The sequence below is a fragment of the Rattus norvegicus genome, chromosome 6, assembly GCF_036323735.1.
Source record: "Rattus norvegicus strain BN/NHsdMcwi chromosome 6, GRCr8, whole genome shotgun sequence".
Taxonomy (NCBI): domain Eukaryota; kingdom Metazoa; phylum Chordata; class Mammalia; order Rodentia; family Muridae; genus Rattus; species Rattus norvegicus.
In genome coordinates this window covers 146,323,760-146,337,087 of record NC_086024.1, presented here as the reverse complement: position 1 = coordinate 146,337,087, position 13,328 = coordinate 146,323,760, and the positions used below count along the sequence as shown (strand labels likewise).

Below are 13,328 nucleotides of genomic sequence, written 5' to 3'. Positions count from 1 at the left end.
CCACTGCACCCTGCCTGATCCTTTTTGTGACATAGTTGTAAAGGTCCTGTTTTTTGTCAGGTTTGACTGTGATGCCATAAACTTCACACAGCAAGTACTGTAACCTTAAAAATCTCTGTACAGTAACAGGTAATACTAGAAAATTCACAGACAAAGAAATGCCATCAAAATCATTACTACTCCAAAATCCTGAAGAAATAGAATCTACTACCTCCCCAAGAGACAGGATGTTCTTCTTTGGACCAAATCCTTGCCCACTCCTTCATCCTAAGCAACCAGTCTTTACTAATACTAGCAGAGTTCTCGTGGGGTGAAACATAGTTAAACTTGGATTCCCTGGGCTACATGTAGGAGTTGTTTTAATGAAGTTCCATTATCATTCATATCCTGACTCCTTTTTAAACTATTTAAGATGCATGTGTATGCTTTTTTCTGTTGGCAATGACCTTATCTAAAAGTTATTTGTTAATAGAAGGAAACCTTACAGTTATCATTTGATCAAATTCACAAAAGTTAGTTAGAGCTGGTCAGAAAACATCATTTAACTAGGAGGTCCATGGGACATAGGTCTGGATACCATAGAAATCGCCTGAAAACAGAATAACTGAACTGCTCTTGAGGACCTGAGGGAGTGTGCATGGCAGTGCTATGGAGCTGCAGAAGAGTCCTTTGGTTCTCAGTCCCTCACAGCTTTGGAAAGGATACAGGGCAAATGTGTTGTAATGGAAGACAGAACCTCAAGGTCTTTATAAATATTAAAGTTTACCTTTAGCTTTTTGTTTCCTCAGTAGAGTGTTGGAGGGTAGATCCCTAGATAATAGATTTTAAGGATGTTTATTTCTCAGTACACATGGGCACACTATGTCCCCACTGTCTTGAAGTGAATCATCAAAAAGTGCCGTCCAATGCACTGCATGCTGTACCCCAAGAGCATAGTCTGGTTTCACTGTGTTTAAACTGTAAAATATGTGTGTAAAATGAGAAACATGAGGATTAACTAATGAGCAGACTTAGGATATCAAAGAGCTCAAATTCAGGGATGGCTCATAGAGGAAAGTATTAGTGTATGTAGACTGGGAAGTAGTACGAAGAGGCATAGCAGATGAGATGTGTCCAGACTAAGCTCCTCCATGATGGGGCATGCTGAGTTCCTGAGCTGATTGAAAAAAGGGGACACAGGTGGTGAAAGCAACGTGAATGACACAGAAATAAACACAAGTCAGAAGTGATGGAGGGTGAGAGTGAATACACACAGGGCATTTTGATCAATGAAAAAGATGCCCATTCATTCTCTTACTCCACAAATATGTACTGTTTAGAGCATGCCTGGTCTTTCTCTAAATGCTGAGGAGATGGTAGAGAAGAGAATGAACAAAAGTATTTGTCCCATCAGAGTTTACATTCATATGACAAGAAAACAGGGGAGGAGGAGGACTGGAGGGTTGGAAAGTCCTTCAGTGGCTCAGTGGGTAAAGTACAAGTATCAGGACCTGAGTTCTATTCCCTAGCATCAGTATAAAAGCCAAGCATGGTGGCATGAACCTATAGCCTCGGTGGTGAGGGGACAAAGATGGGCAGATTCTGGGGAAAGTCTTGTCACTGAATTGCTGAAATGGTAAGGTCTAAGCTTTGAAAAACTATCTCAAAATCAAGGTGAACAGTGACAAAGGAAGATACCCAGCATCAATCTTTTGCCTGCACACATGGACACACATGCACACAAAACTCTCTCTCTCTCTCTCTCTCTCTCTCTCTCTCTCTCTCTCTCTGTCTGTCTGTCTCTCTCTCTCTCTCTCTCTCTCTCACACACACACACACACACACACACACACACAAACACACCCCATCCTTTACCTTATGAGTTATTATCTTGCAGGGGAGAAAAGAATAAACAGTAAGTTGCTGTGTTCTGCAAGGATTCACCTATCTGGGGTGATGAAGAAATGAGGGAAGAAAGGACAGACACACAGACACCAAAAATCTGAGATCAAGTGAGCTGGACTATCCAGTGGAAAAACCATGGCAGCAGAAGCTCCATGCATTAATTAAATACAGTTTAAGGGGTGGTGGGATTATTGCATAGAGCTGGACAAGGAGCCAGGCGTAGCTAATCTTGGTAGGTTGAAGTCTCTGTAGGGAACAGACTTCGGGCCATAAACATTAAAGGGGAATTAAGCTCTGGTGGTTTTCTGCACATTCTGTTAACATTCACACCCTCTGAGCATCATCCAGGGAAGGCTTTCCCACCATCATAGGACTGAGGCATTGATCCTTGGCACAACTGTGGCCATACACATTCACTCGTGACCGCACTCATCCATTCCTTATAATAAACATGTAAGTAATTTTAAGTAATTATCTAGCATTAAAAAACATATGCAATTGTAAAAAAAGTAGACAGGGGAGATAGTTGGAAATTACCATTTTGAGAGCACTATCAGGGCCCGTGGTTGTTAAGAAAGGTGACATTTGAACAAGAATCTGGAGGCAGTGAGAAAGTCAGCTTGTAGATGAAATGCTGAAGGACAGGGAACAGAGGGTATAGCAAGCAAAGTGAGAGACTCTCAGTAATAGGGTTCAAGAACAGGTAGTGGCTTTTTGTCACCATCAAAAACTTGCACTAAGAGCTAAAAGGAAGAAGACTGTGCTCAGAGAAACATGTGTGCATCAAGATTCCAGTGGGGTTGCACTGTCCATTAATGATGAGCTCTGAAGCTATGAGCCACCATGAGTGGCAAAATTAGGACAGTGACAGAAATAGGAGAAGAAAAGAACAAGGGGCCTGAATATACAGGCATTGCAGAGATGGTCTGTGAATATTAAACAAAAGCAATGTTGGAGAGCCTGGTCCACTGGCCGTAATCACAACTTTCTAGAGATGAGAATATACTTGGGGAGTGGAGTCAGTAAATAGCACTAAATGCCTGACAACTCACGACGGAAAGGCCTTTGGTTAGGAAGGGTCAATGCACTCGGGGAGAACTCTACAAATGGCAATGAGGAAGGCACCTGTCCATCTTCAGGCCCAGTAATGAGGGCTAGGGAAAGAACAGTCATGACTGCTCATAGGTCAACAGTGGAAGCACAGTTCTCATGAGAGCTACTGTACTGCAGGGACCGGAAGATAAAGAGTGCTTTGGGAAGAAACTGAGATACAGACAACTTCTCTGTAGTACGCCAAGAATTGAATGGGATTTACCAGTAGTATAAAGGAGATAAAAGGTGGACAGAGGTCCCACAGAGTCTTATGGTGATTAGAGTGAGGGAGAGCATCTTATAGTGATTGGTATGATCAAGGGAAAGCATTAGTCTCAAGTAGCTCAAAGAACATTGTTCTGTACTTCATCCCATGGGGGCTCTGGGGAAAGGGGGCAGTTGTTCAAAGCTTGCTTTTGAAGTCTACAGAAGGGAGCAAAGAGGCCTGAGGAAGTCTGTTCTTGCTCAGGTATGAGAGGCTTACTCTAGCTCATCTCCTCCAAAGTGGTAGATGGGATTTCCTTGTGTGCCTGGCCTACTCTTGACTCCTGGTAACAAAACTCATTGTTTGAGGTACAAACGAGCAATGCTTTCCCAGCGAAGGTACCAAAGGACATTTTCCCAACTGGACTAATAGTCCTTCCTCAAGGATTTTGCTCCTTGATAAATGTATTCACTTGTGTAATATCTAAGTTATAGACCCCGGCATAATATGAAAATATTTGAATAAAAAACACAAGTAACAGATAACATGCTGATGAATAGCTCTGCAGAGTGTGAGAATTATAATACAAGTTATAGAAGGAGTCAGTAGTAAAGGGATTAACTATGCCTGAAGCAAAGAAGAAAGGTCTATTGGCAAGACATGAGATAAATGTGTCTAAACTGGAAGCTGAAGGACTGGCTGGTTTGCACAGGCTGGAACAATACAGCAGAAGGAATATTGAGCTGACCTCAGACATCAGGGCAGAAGTGAGAGAAGATGCTTTAGAGTTAGCAATAGTTCTTTTTTTTTTTTTAGAAGACTTTGTTTAATAGTCTCAATATGTAGGTGCTTCCAAAACACAAATATGGAAGTCTGATTCTGGATGTGACAGTGTTCAAAGGTGGAGACTTGGGAAGATGACTAACTAGGTCATAAGGGCATTATGTCTTCAACAAAGGAACCTGTGAGGTAGCTATCAGAAAGGGGCCACTAACCCTGTTAGCACTTGGATGTCCCAACCTCCTTCAAAACAGTATGCAATATGTTTTTCTACCAACAAGTCACTCAGTTACATACACTTAATAACATGTTACTACATCTCAGGAGAGGAGAAAGTATACAGGATTTGGGGTTTGTTGATTTTGATTTTTGAAGGGTTTTGCTCATGGGAATAGTAACGTGATCACACTGTATCAGGAAGTGAAGCCGGAAAATGTGTCTGATGATTTTACATATGCACATGTTTATATGTGTGCATGTTTGTGGAAGTCAGAGGTCAGCACTGAGTATTTTTCTCAGTTAGTTCCCAGTTTACTTTTTGAGGCAGGGCTTCTCACTAAATCAGAAGCATACTGGTCTGACTAGACTTGCTGGCCAGAAAGCCCCAGGGGAAACTCTTGATTCTGTTTCTATACAACTTGGATCGCAGATGCACTGTAACATGCCTGACTTTTTGCAAGGGTGCTAGGGACCCAAAGGACTCCGATTTTCATTTTTGCTTGACAAGTGTTTTACTGACTGAGCTACCCTCAAAGCTGTATGATGGCTCTTAAAACCCTGACTTTTCAAAGCCTTAAGGATGTCAAGCACCTGGGACAACCATATTTTGCAGCTGATACAGAAAATGGCAAAGCCATTTGCAATACAGTTTGGTTGTGTCTCACATAATGATACTTACACTTACCATCTGCCCAATGGCCCTACTCCTAAGCACTTAAACAGGAGACTTAGAAACACAGCTCTGTACAAAGAGCTGTCTATGAATGTGGGTATCACTTCATAGTCACCCATACAGATATATCTCAGATACTATTAGTCAAGAGTAGATAAACCATAGAGAATCCATACAGTAGGATTCTGTAACTCAGAAATTTAAAAAGGAGCAGCATGTAGAAGCAAACTTACACACATCACCATGCCTAGCTTTTTATGTGGGTGCTTAGGGGGTCTTTACATTTGTTTGTGTGGTAAATACTTTATCAACCAAGTTCCTAAACCTTGTTTAACAATTTTTAGTGCCAAACACTGGTTGAAGGAGACTATAAGAAGCTTGTCGTGACAGAGTCAATGACAAAGAGCCTAAAGCAGGATGAGACCAGAGGCAATGTGAAGGCTGCTCAATGTTAAGGATGCTAGGGACTGGTTGATGGGAATTGTGTTGATCACAAAGATTTAAACTGGAATAAAGGGGAGAATAAGGTAATTAACAGAAACCCATTTGGGTGAAGAAGAGGAAAACATTGACTTTAAGGATGCATCAGAGATCTAAATGGATGCCCAGCAGGTTGTTGGAAACCCAAAACAGAAACTCGTAAGAAATTGAAAATTAAGATAAACATTTTGTTCATGTTTGAGGAGGGGAATCTGAAAGTTTTATTAGCTCATGAAAGCTCAAGGTGTGGAATCTAGCAAGAGATATGAAAGTAGACAGGCATAAAGAGGAGAAATTGTCAGAAGGGCCAAGGGAGTAGAATGCCAGTCATTGCCAAAGGACAGGCAGTCATCACTGATTGGCTCACAGTCGAAGTTGATAAATGTAATTAGGAAATGGCCATTTGCCTTTGGATGAACCATTAAGGGTAGAGAAGGCAAGCTGCTGAGATGTTCTCTGACATGGAACATCACATCTTAGATAGAAGACTTAGAAAAATATGGGTCTAAGAAGCAAGAATTACAAATGGTAAGTGAAAAAAAAGCTCCAATAGAAACCAACCAGTTATGAACAAAATGAGGAGACAGAACTGTGTGGCAGGGAAATTGTCTAACAGACTCATTACCAACACCAGGAGCCATGAAACAGCTCTAAAAAGAGTCAAGCTGTTACTCAGGGTTCATCACACATGTGTGTTGGCTTATTATGTTCAGTGTTAGTTCCACAGTTAATATCCTTGACTTAGTGAGCAGAACATCCTTGACTTAGTGGGCAGCCTTCTGTCCCATTTTTTTGAGTCTAACACCCATCGAGTATTCACAAGGCAGTGCCATTATAACCTGAGAGTTCCCATTATATCACAGTCAGAATTTTCAGGAAGTCCTAATGGTTTTGCCTATAGTAGCAGAGTGAGGTATGGGCTACTCCAGTAAGAGTATGAACATATTATCAAATTTAGAAACGATTTCTGTAATATGCCAGTGGGGCTTGGCATAGTCTAGTATGCATGTCATGATGACAATGGAGCCTGGTGAGGTCTAGGATACCAGAACGGTCCATTAGGAAAGATTGATGAGAAGTGCTAGGAGGTTGGGTTAGGACAGAATCCTGTGAGAATCCAGGGAGAACAAGAAGAATATCAAAACCTGTTGGGAAGCATCAGGGAATGATGAACTCTGGGTAAAGGTTAATTATAATGAAGAGAAAGTAGCTTAACTATTTGACGACATGTTGAGGAATACAGAGAAAGAATTTCAAAGGACAACAACTCATGATTTAGCATCAATATTAACTTTGCTGAATATATCCACTCTATTGTGATGGGCATATATATTTCACATTATGCTCATTGAAATGAGACAAATACTCATATTAAAAGTTTAAGGCAACCAAGATGTTACAGGAAAGTATTTATCTACATGTTCATTGTATAGGTATACTTCAGTTACATTCATCTAATTGTAACTCAGGATTTTCTTTTATATTACATTTACATTTATAAAATAAATTTTAGACAAGGCATAAGTGAATCTAGAACTATCCTTGGTGTTGAGTATAGGAAATAATTTAATATATAGAATAGGATATAAAACACATTATTAATATGGAGTTCACATTGAACTAGCATATTGGGAATAGTAATAGTATTAATTATTAAGAAAATCCTTGACTGATATCACTACCATGTGTTAGCACTTTGTTTTGTCTACTCTCAATTACAGATTGAATTTGAATGAGAATGGTCCCTAATGTGTCATATGTTTGAATGGTTGATACCCAGTTATTGGAACTATTTGGGAAGGATTAGGTGGCCTTGTTAGAGTTGGTATGGCCTTCTCAAAGGAAGTATATCACTAGGGATTGGCTTTGAGGTTTCAAAAGCTTATACCAGAATGACCACAGACTAGCCCTCTAAAACTGTTAGCTCCCAATTACATGCTATAAAAATTTCCTTGATCATGGTGTCTCGTCACAGTATTAGGACTATTTTAGGATGTATACATATATTTTTTTCACCAACTGGTCTCAAGTGATATGAAAGACATTAGAATTACTTACCTCTTAATCTGAGTTGAAGAAGCTATGCAACCAAAACTGTGTAGGCTTAATCAGCCTAATCGGCCACTAAGGAGCTGAAGCCAAAAACATATATAAAGTGTCATTAGTTCACCTTTTAAAAGACATATCATGCAATTTAATGTTTTCTGTATATTGTCTGGAGAAAAAGATATTTTTTATTTTGCACTGGTTACTCTTTTAACAAATAATATTATAATTTACAATATCAATTGTAAATTTTATTGATATAACATTTAGAGTGAGTGTACAAATTCTGACAGACCCGTGGAGGCAGTGCTGTGTCCACCTGCAGACCTCTCCCACTTTCTGTATGGGCTGATGATGGCATTCAGTAATATTTAAACAGGAAACAATGAATACTCATTCAACATTATGGGCAGGTGTTGTAACTGAAGCATGGGGATTTTGTTGATCATTAAAATACACCTGGCATGTTATAAACTGTATCTTAAAACAGCCCCATATACTAAAAGAATTGTACAGGCTAAATGTATGACCTTCACCACTCAAGTCCCATTAATTCATATTCTTCTTTAAAAAGGTTTCTTGGGGGTTTTTTGTTGTTATTGTTGTTGCTTTTTACAACTCAGAGGACAAGCAAGGCCTGTGATTTGGGGAGCAGCACCCCTAATCCACCAGCAAACAGAACCTCAGCTGAATTCAGTAACAGAGCCAAGGTCAGGAGAGCATTGGTGACTGAGGACCAACCTGCCCTCTTCCCTGGTCCAGATTTGGCTGCCAGAGCAGAACTAGAAGTTAGCAAGTGAAAGGCCACTGTGAACAGTACTTTATGCTTTTGCCTAATTAGTAAGCAACTCAGAGCACCTCCTGGCAAGAGGTCAAGGAAACAGTTGAAAAGAGGATCCTGCCTCCCTCCACTGAGTACTGGCCAGCAGACCTGATTCATGCCTCAGCAAGAGGCTCATGCAGGACTTTCAAGCTAAAACTCATAGCTATTCTAAACATAGAAAGAAAATGAATCTTGTAAAGGGCTGAAGCATGTAGGGGGTTCTTTGGCGTTGAGAATACTAAACACCTTCTGGGGAATTTAGCATCCTCACTTTTAGAATGGCAGAATGAGCTGACTTTAGAGTGGATGATAGGAAACCTGATGACTGAGGGTTTGTACTTAAGCTGTCTTAGGGTGTCTGGGGTTACTGAGATATCATTTAAAGACTAACAAAAACTCTAATACCCAGGAGCGTCAAGGGAATTGTCTTTCTGTTGTTCTCAACTGCATGGGGGTGGAGGTGGGGGAGGCAGTCTTTATCGGGAAATGCTATGTAGTCAAGACACTAGCTGAATGACTTGGAGTTGAGAATTAGCTTCTCTAGATTTTAGCTCACCATCCAAGAGAGAGAGAGAGAGAGAGAGAGAGAGAGAGAGAGAGAGAAAGAAAGAAACAGTGCCACCCTCAAAGGATTTTTATACTATCAATGAGACTCAGTATAGAATCCAACATGGGAAATTGCAGGATGAACTTTTACTGTTTTTTAAATTTTATATTTATTTTTATTGGTTATTTTGTTTACATTTCAAATGTTATGCCACTTCCTGGTTTCCCTTCCGCAACCTCCTCTCCTATCACCCCTCTTCCCTGCTTCTATGAGGGTGCTCCCCCACCCACCCCCTCCTCACCTAGCATTTCCCTACACTGGGGCATCAAGCTTCCACAGGACCAAGGGCCTCCCCTCCCATTGATGCCAGATAAGGCCATCCTTTGCTACATATGCAGCTGGGGCCATGGGTATCCCCTATGTACGCTTTGGTTGGTGGTTTAGTCCTTGGGAGATCTGGGGGGTCTGGTTGGTTGGTATTGTTGTTCTTCCTATAAAGTTGCAAACCCCTTCAGCCCCTTCAGCCCTTCTCCTAGCTTCTTCATTGGGGTCCCCATGCTCAGTCTGATGGTTAGCTGCAAGCATCCTCATCTGTATATGTCAGGCTCTGGCAGAGCCTCTCAGGGGACAGCTATACCAGGCTCCTCTCAGCAAGTGCTTCTTGGCATCAGCAGTAGTGTCTGGGTTTGGTGTCTATAAATGGGATGGATCCCTATGTGGGGCAGTCTCTGGATGGCCTTTCCTTAAGTCTCTGCTCCACTCTTTGTCTCTGCATTTCTTGATATTGTTCTTCCTGGGGGGTTGCAATCCCCTTCAGCTCCTTCACTCCTTCCCCTAGCTCTTCCATTGGGGTCCCTGGGCTCAGTCCGATGGTCTACTGTGAGTATTTAATTTTCCATAATTGTATTTGAAGGTGAATATAGATTTGACTTTTCAAGTGGCAGGATCCCGACCTTTGAAATGAAGTGGGAAGAAAACCATTTTCTAACCAGACTTCATCCATGTAGGTTTCTATTCATTTTCTTGTTTATTTTATTTAAAACTGAATTCCTGGACTGAGTAGTGGGACATGGTTTGTTGGGCATAAGCATGAGGACCTGAGCTCAGATCCTAAAAATTCACATAAAGCCAGGTTGATAATGTCTGTCTATAATCTAATTGCACCAGTGGCAAGATGGGATGCAGAGATGCTTGAGTGAGGAGTTTCCTGTGATGAACAAGAGATCTTTTACAAATCATGCAGGTAGGAGTCACACACACACATAGACATACAAAGTTTCCAGAAAAGCAATCTGAATTCCTTCCCATGTAGGTGTTGCCTTGCGGTTTTAATCAAGTACACACCTGCAATATGACTCTTGGTTTGGAAGATTCGATGTAGACAAAGCATTTCTCTTACCAGAGGGCATTTTCCTTTTGCCTCTTTAACTAAGGCATTTTTTCTGGCATGAGAATCAGTGTGTTTTGGGTTTACTGTTGTTGCCGTTTTTTTGGTTTTTTTTTTTTTTAAGTGGGAGAACAGAAAATCCTACCTACCAAGAATTGGAAAGGAAAATAGGAAGCACCCCCTGGCACCCACTCGATCCACTATGTTAAGTTCAAAACATGTAGGGTGGAAAGCTGGTGAAGATTTGGCTTTTATAGAAAGGGAGTGTGCCTCATAAACAGGATAGTTGGAATGTATGGAAAAGTTCCAGTTAAAACAAGACACAAAGCACATGACTAATATTGCCTTTCCAAGTTAGACAAATGCAGCCTTAACCAGAATTTACCTCAGAGTGGCCTCTGGAACCTTCTTTGAGTCCTAAGCTGTTGATGATTTCTGAAGTCTGAGGCTTCAGTAGAAAGCTGTGCTGGGAGATGAGTGGTCTTGACCCCACCTTCCTAAGTTTGTCTCACTTTCCTACCAGGTGGGTGTCTGAAGACAAACTGACTTGTCAGATGAACGGCCTGCTGCAAAACCAAATTGTATGCTTTATGACAACTTGTCCCACCCAAAAATATCATGGTCTGGGGATAAATAGAAACATCAATCATCAGGCAAGAAAATATTCTTGTTGTGTGTTCATCTGCATTAGACATCAAATGGTATATATCAGGGTATACATGGAATGTAATCTAAACATAACCTACTTTCCATTCAGTTTCTGCACTTACCTAGCCTTCATTCCCTGCTCCAAGTCAGCCTGTGAGGACAGAGTCCTCCATCATTTACTGCTGGGGGAGCAGAGGCTCCCATGTCTTCAACCCACTATGTAATTGCTTTGTTCTTATTTCTCATTGCTCTCCATTGAAGCATTTGGGGCCAGTAGTTCTCAATCTTCCTAACGCTATGGCCCTTTAATAAAGTTCCTCATGTGGCAACCTCCAGGCATGAAATTATTTTCATTGCTACTTCACAGCTGTAATTTTCTTACTGAATGGTGTCTCAGGTCCTAAGACCATCAGAAATCTGTGTTTTTCAGTGGTCGTGACACACACACAGGTTGAGAACCTGTGATTTAGGCTAATCTTGGCCTTTGGCCTCCCTGGGGGAATTCCAGTTTATATTATTGAGATAACTGTAATTGTAATTAATTATACCAGTGCCCTGTTAAATGTAAAAGTTTCCTGAAGATAAATCATAAATGATGTAAAGCACCCAATGAGCCCACTAGTCAGAGCCTTTCAAATTGATTATTATGTATAAAAATACATTATAATGAAAACTTCTGCTCTGATCCTCTCTGATCAGGCCTCTAGGGACCATGAGTTTCAACACAAATGAAGGTTCTTGTAGCTATATACTAGTTGTTCTTTTAAACTGGCATTCAAATTTATGCCGTCATAGTCCAGTGCAACAGACTAATTTTGGATTGTCCCAATATAATCCAAATGATTAGACCAATAACTAGGACTGATGACTAGAATATGCAGTGTTATTACAACATTCCAGAACTTGCCCAAAGTTAAAATGGCCTTTTCTCATTTTGCTTTCCTAATATAATTGCATGAACTATTTACTGGCTAGATAATGGGAAGGTTGAGTCTTGTCCTTGAAACACAAGGTAACATATACTAAGGACCCTCCGGTTTAAAGGAGCAATTCTTTCTAACTTTCATAAGGAAGTTCCATATTGGGCTTATTCCAATGTAAAAAAGGAACATTTTCTGAATGGAACTTTGCCTTTGATCTGAGCAACCAAAGAATAAAAATGGATATAGTGGTTTTGCATCTGATGAGAATAAGATTAAAAAGTGCTATTTAATTCCGTATCATTCATCATATTGTCAGAATTCTTTTAAAACAAATTTAATTTTCAAACTAAATTGTATTTTCAAAAGACTTTCAAAATAAAAGTTATATTTTCAAAATAAATAATGTCACTGGGGTATATTTGTTTTCATGAATTTGGAGAGTCATGTGCTTCATGCAGATGTGGATCTCGAAACAAACATAGTTATGTTGCCTTTTAAAATAAATGTTTGGTAAATGAAGGCTATTTTAAAAATGTAAGCATTCAAGAGCTATTATAAACCCCAGGAAATCAAGCTCCACATAGAATTCTGTTTATTCATTACACATTTACTGAGAATGACCCAGGTACTATGGATATAAAGAAAATACATTATAGGCATGCAAGAGAGCTCAGAGGGTAAGAACACTTGCTCCAGCCTGAGTTGGACCTTTGGAACCTATGTAAAGGTGGAAGGAGAGAATAAACCCTGCAAAGTTATACTCATGATGACAGGTACAGTTATATACACATACCATACACACACATACACATGAACTAATGACAAAAATAACAATAAATTAGTTAAATTAATCTTTAAATGAAAATATCTTTAAAGAGTCTAGTCATTTTCTCCAAGGGAAAGCAAGCAAACAGTGTGTGTGGGGAGGTGTCTTTTCAGCATGGTAGGTCTCATGCTTGTGAGAGAAGGTGTCATATACTTCTTTTAAAACAATATTCTTGAACTTTTTTGTCTCTCTTACTTATTGATTTTTAAAACTCTCAGATAAAGATTTGTTAGTTAATATCTGTGTTAATATTTTAGTGTGAGAGTTTCTAAAAGCAGCGCGTGGGGTCAGGCAGGATATATGTATTCTCACCCTCAGATGCAGCTCTTTAGTGTTACAGTCAGACAGACTCAGAAAGGCATGGGTCTTCTCTGAATCTTTAGCATTAACTTTTCTGAGGCAAGTTCTCTCTGGTCTGAAGATGATGATGGACATTGGAGATATTTACACACACTAGGCAATAAGAATTCGGAGGCAAAGTAAACTCCTTTTTGAGAACCTTTTACAGAACATCCATTAAGCAACATTGTGATATCTCTGTCATTAGAGTGATTCATACAACCATCATTATTGCAAGAGAAGCTGGGAATTGTGACATTCCAGTTCCTGTCAATGTTGGTTTAAAAATCCTGGGTATGGTAATTTAAAAGGAACAGGCAGGCCAATAGTTTATCACTAATTGGGGTAGACGATTGCAGATGTTGGTGGCAGTCCACCTAAACTTCTTTCATAAGACTGTCACTCCCTTTGCCTCCTGCTTTTGAATTCTGTTGATTGAATTGTTCCCTTTCCCAG

The 13,328-nt window shown here is 40.1% G+C and overlaps 1 protein-coding gene across 1 annotated transcript in view; it reads left to right on the top strand.

The window, feature by feature from the left end:
- Itgb8 (integrin subunit beta 8) overlaps window positions 1-13,328 on the top strand; it is an 83,264-nt gene that overhangs the window by 14,158 nt on the left and 55,778 nt on the right. The window lies entirely within an intron of this gene.